Source organism: Hypomesus nipponensis, chromosome 1, assembly GCF_054491055.1.
Source record: "Hypomesus nipponensis isolate SF chromosome 1, ASM5449105v1, whole genome shotgun sequence".
In the NCBI taxonomy this organism is placed as follows: domain Eukaryota; kingdom Metazoa; phylum Chordata; class Actinopteri; order Osmeriformes; family Osmeridae; genus Hypomesus; species Hypomesus nipponensis.
This window is the reverse complement of record NC_140361.1, coordinates 3,743,456-3,748,927: the sequence shown is the minus strand read 5'-3', so window position 1 is coordinate 3,748,927 and position 5,472 is coordinate 3,743,456. Positions and strand designations below refer to the sequence as shown.

At 45.1% G+C, this 5,472-nt stretch overlaps 1 long non-coding RNA gene across 1 annotated transcript; it reads left to right on the top strand.

Moving 5' to 3' along the window:
- The first annotated feature begins 2,302 nt into the window (after window positions 1-2,302).
- LOC146301887 (uncharacterized) lies at window positions 2,303-5,227 on the top strand. Its single transcript, XR_014757047.1, has 2 exons — window positions 2,303-2,488; window positions 4,555-5,227. It is a non-coding gene; the product is annotated as an uncharacterized LOC146301887 (long non-coding RNA).
- Window positions 5,228-5,472: the final 245 nt, after the last annotated feature.

The window sequence follows — 5,472 nt, the reverse complement described above, 5'->3', positions numbered from 1 at the left end:
CTACCTTGTTCTACATACCATCACACCCATGAAAGATCAGCTCAACAATGTGTCATTAATATTATCTTCCAGGGTTTTCCTTATCAAAATATTTTTGTTCCAACTTTCATCAAAATATTTCAGTAACCTTGGAATCTGTCAAAACATTTGGGCGTCTGAGTTTACCTGACAGCCAGCTGATTCCATCGAAAATAGTCGAAGATAGTCTGACGTCACAGATTAGCGGGTGTTTTGTTAAACAAAGGCGGATTTGATTCTGAGCAGAGCAGAGCACTCCTCCTCCTTGTGTTACATAAAGCATGACTTCGACTTGGCATGGGCCGCCTGCAGCGAGCCTGATGAGAACATGACTGAGCAATGCAACACCTCTGACCCCTTTCACTTGCTTTCTCTCGCTTGCGAACATGCAGCCATTCAGGGCAGGCCAGGCCCTCTACGCCCTCTCTCTCTCCTCCCCGGGACAAACCGGTCCAAGCGACCGGTCGGGGCTGTCAGGGTTTACTCAGACGCGGTGGGGAAGGTGGCCGTCTCCCCCAGCTGCTCTCCTGGCCAATCGGAGGTGGTTCTACAAATACAGGTCTGTTGAAGGACGTTGGGATGGTGGTGACTCGAGGACTTTTGTCAGCCTGGCAAAAGAAAAGGCGCTGTTTGTGCTCGTGCCCCCGCACACACACACACACACATATGCATGGTCACACAGTGAGTATGGTCGGGTGCTTCATCTGTGAACTGTCCCTCGTGAGCCAGGTTCAGCAGGGACTCTGTGGGACTCTCGGGACGATGCCCACTCAGTTCAGCCCAGTCCACAGACTGACCAATCAGATCTGGCCTCCTGATGCCTGAGCCTCTGACCAGACTGACACCTCAGTTCTGATAGGCCAGCAGCCGGAGGACCCGCCCCCCTGTCACAGGCAGCCTCATTTTGATAGGCTTGCTGCCGGATGGCCCTCCCTCTGTCAGAGGCAGCCACCTTCCAATTGGCTGGCAGCCTGAAGACCTGCCGTCTGTCACAGGCCAATCGTTGTCTCCACCTCTGTTCTCAGAAAAGGATTCTTTGGGGATTGGATAAACACAGGTGAGTTGCTGCTTTGACAGGAAGGTGAAATATCCCCATATTGTATAAACATGACATCACCTTCCCTATAAGCTCTACCTGGCAATTGTCCACAAGTTATTAGTTTTCTTCATGTGATGGAGAATAAGGGGAGGGGGGGGAACCCTGTGGTTTTTTCCCCTCAAGAGAGTTAAGAGACTCCCTCAGACTTGAACACTTCTACACAGACCTGTCAAGATCAGATCCTCATCAAAGCTCTCTCCATGATCTTGATCCTCGTTGATCCTTCACAATGTCACCATTGGACACGACCCAACAAGATCTGCAGGTCCTCGACATGACTTCCCAGCCTTGGAACCTGTGGCCAGTCAGACCACACACATGCAGCTGTGGTGTTACCCTGGAAAGAACCTCCTGCCCCCCAGGTCCTTTCATTTTACATATTAGGGTCAAGTGAAGTGAGAAAGAAAAAAGCTTGTTTCCTGACCTCCAGGCTTTCTCCCACTAACAGACATTCCTCCTTCAGCTCCCTGCTCCTCCAGACAGCATGAAACCACCAAGCGGACAGCCTTTGAAACAGGTTGGATGGTGTGATATATTATTTTGACATCAATTGAGTTAAAGTGAGAGTTTTTTTTTTTGAGTACACATGAATACAGACCATAGTTTTATAAGATTATGAACTTGGTGGTGAAACAAGGAAAAATGCTTCAGGAACAATAAGCTTCAGATTTCTTGTTTTGTCTTTGTTACAAATTACATGGCTTAACCCACGATGCAGACAAAAAATCGATATAATCTTTTCCTTGCCTTTACTTCAAGAGCTGAAAGAGACACATCTGAAATGCTTTTCTGACATTAAGTGATACTGTTTAACATTTTTATGGTTAGACTAACATCTGTTCCAAGTAGTTGGAGAAATGCATTTGAACTCTTTAGATCTCGATGTGTTTATATACAGATTTTTTTTAACGTTATTTTCTTTTTTTTCGGGAGTGAATACTTTTTTGAAAAAAAAAAAAAAAAAACAGAATTGTCTGGAAGAACACATTTGAGCTGTTGATGCCAGAATTTTTTCTAGATACATTTTTGCGTTGTGATTAAAGAAATGATTAGAATATGTAATTAAGTATTTAATTGCTTCTTGTTAATATACTTTCATATTATATGTCAGTTTTACATTAGGCTACATGTTACAGATGATGTGCACACATTGAGTGAGAGCCTTTAAGCACGCAGAAGCCTGGGATGACTGCGCGTTGTGTAAACAAAACGTCGAAATGGGCCATGATCATTCACAATCTGTACAAAACGTCATAATACATGACAAGGCAACATCTACAAATTGCCTTTGAATTAGTCAATGGTGAAATCCAAGCTTCAGGGAACAGATTTTTCTCCTGAGAGGAATGAATCATTGAAAAGTGACAGCGGGTAAGACGTTGCTTTAGCGGTTGATTAACGAGTTTAGCTTTAGCCGTGGTGGAAAGTCCCGATTTGCCAGTTTGCCCAAGCAGACAAAGGGAATACTTAATCTAATTTAAACGTATTAAATGAGAGGTTAATTCATTTCCATTATATTTCTCTTTTTCTCCAAATTCACAACTCATAATCCGCAATTGACGACTTCACTATACCTATATGTAAGGAGCCTATGTTTGGACTCATACTTTGTAATTATACTTAAAGTATAATATGTTTTCACTTTGATGGATACGGTTGCTAAGAGCTGTGACGGTGCTTTCGTTCCCCATGTGTCCTGAACAGCCTGATTGTGGGGGCCTGATGGCCTGGGAGAGGCTGACCACCTTGGGCGCCTGTCAGGAAATAACAGGAAATCTATTGTCTTCTGACAGTAACCCGCTTCAAAACAACCCAGCTGTTACAGCTGTAAGTTTGTACTGTAGCTGGAATGCACAGTGTGCTATGGTTTTATGTTGCAGCTGGTTGATTTGACTGCCTTGTAATTTGTTAGCTTCAGTTAGTTGTTCCCTCAGATGCTGTGTTTTTTTAAATCTCAAAATAAAATAAACTGTGGTTCGTGAATAATGAGCTTCTTAGAAAAATCGTCAGCTTTATGCCAGTATCGTCCCACTTCGAATTAAATTCCCTCCAATGTAAAACTTCACGTGCCCTCGGTCCAGGCACTGTGACAGACTCCCGGTGTGTTGACTTTGCTGATCAAAGCTTTCCCTCTACGCTGGTTCACTGCAACCATCTATACATCACTGTAACCAGAGTGTGAGATTGTTTACTACCACCCAAGGTTAAAAGTTTTCAGACATAATTCTAACCAACTTCAAGGTGTCAAAACATCAGTAACAGCAATTAACCCGAGCACAGCATATAAGAAACCGCGAATAGAGAGCCAGGTTATCAAACTCGTAATCTAGCCCGATTAAGATCCTGAACTTTATTGTCAGATTTTAACTACTGGCAGGGTTTTAGATAATCCGTCTTTTTCGACCATATTTTAGATGCCGACAACAAACTTGTGATCATTTTGGCAGACTGGATTTAAAACTCTTTTGATAGTGAGATAAAGATCGGAATGTCATTGTTTATTATTGTAACATTTGAATCATTTCAGAAATTGACTGTAGCTCATCTGAAGCCAAGCCTTGTCATGCAGGATTGTGGTTTAATAACTTCTGAACATTCAGTTTGATAAAATTCACAAACAGCACATCTTAAGGGAAATCCCCCTTGAAATTCCTCAGTTCTCAGAGACTGTTACCACATCAGTATAGCCAGGGTGCGAATTACGGGGGTCCGGGGGTCTGCCCCCCCCCCCCCTCTAATTAAGACTTGCACCCCCCCCCCCACACACACACACACACACACCCAAAAAGAGGTACAAACAACAAGTTGGGGGGGTTGATACACGCCCTGGAGAAGAATTGACCCCCCCCCCCCCCGATTGTCATTGTATAATTCGCACTGTGAGTATAGCAGTTTATGACATGGTCAACCAGACATCCATTTTCCATACATTTGGTCCGCCAGCTGCTATCATCAATACCACAGTCCTGAAAATGGCATCATGGGTATCGTAGTCCTTGTTGAATATCCTACCAGAGGCTATGGTGAGGTGTTCGAAATGGCAAACTTCATAGTCAGGGATGGGGTATGGCTCTAAGTTAGAGCATTTGACTGCAGATCAAGTATGTCATTTTGAATGAGAGTGTCTGTTAAGTAAACACATTGTTGTTATTAATCCCCAAAAGGCCATCCAGGATGGTAATGCAGGGTGTGTTAGTCCTGCAGACATCTGCACCAGAGCGTGGATGGGTCTCATCCTGCCTGGATAGTGCTGGTGGAGGTGCAGCTGAAGGCTTAATAATGTGTTCGTTTAGCAGACGCTTTTATCCAAAGCAAGGGAAGGAGGGAGGGAGGGGTGAACCCTTGATCTGCAGTCAAAATTCTCTACCACTGAGCCACACTACATCAAGCCTGTCAGTGGAGGAAAGTGTCCCAACATGGCACTCCCGTTTCTGCAGAGGCCCAGCCAGACCCGGAGACCCAGTCCAGCCAGACCCAGCCCAGCATGACCTGGAGACCCAGTCCAGCCAGACCCAGTCCAGCATGACCTGGAGACCCAGTCCAGCCAGACCCAGTCCAGCCAGACCCGGAGACCCGGCCCAGCATGACCCGGAGACCCAGTCCAGCCTGACCCGGAGACCCAGTCCAGGCTGACCTTGAGGACCTGCCCTGCCTGACCCGGAGACCCAGTCCAGGCTGATGAAGAGGCCCTCCCGGCCTGGGGCAGGAGCATGGTGAGGATGGGTGTCTGATCCCTCCAGGAGCATGGTGAGGATGGGTGTCTGATCCCTCCACACTCCTCCACAGAATGTGCTGCTGGTGAAGGCACAGCAACCACCAACCACGGTGATAGACACCACGGTGATAGACACCACGGTGATAGACACCATGGTGATAGACACAACGGTGACCTTTGAGATACGGGGGAGTTATTTCTCACATCTGTGATGCCTTCAGTTGTATTTTGTATTATCTTATTCTTCCTTTTTTTTTTGTCTCGCTCGGCTTTTTATTGATGATTATGTTATGTTCACTGTACTGTCCTGTCTGCAGTGTTGAATGTATCTGTTTTCAAGCTCATGGTGCAGAACAAATTCCCCTCTGGGCAATAAAGGTTTTAATTCATTCATTTATCACATCAGTTGGGGGCTGATTGTTGAAGTACTTTTTAGGGACAATGCTGCTTTTTATTTATTTTTATCCCTCCAAATAAACGTGTTCCTTCTGCAGAGTTGGTGTGCGCAAAAAAAAAAAAAATGTATGCTTTATAGAAGAATACCATTCAAATTGAGACTTGAAGACAGTCAAGCTCTGTTTCCAACACACAGAGAAGACATCTGTGAAAACTTTACATGACTGAGCACTGTCTGCTTACC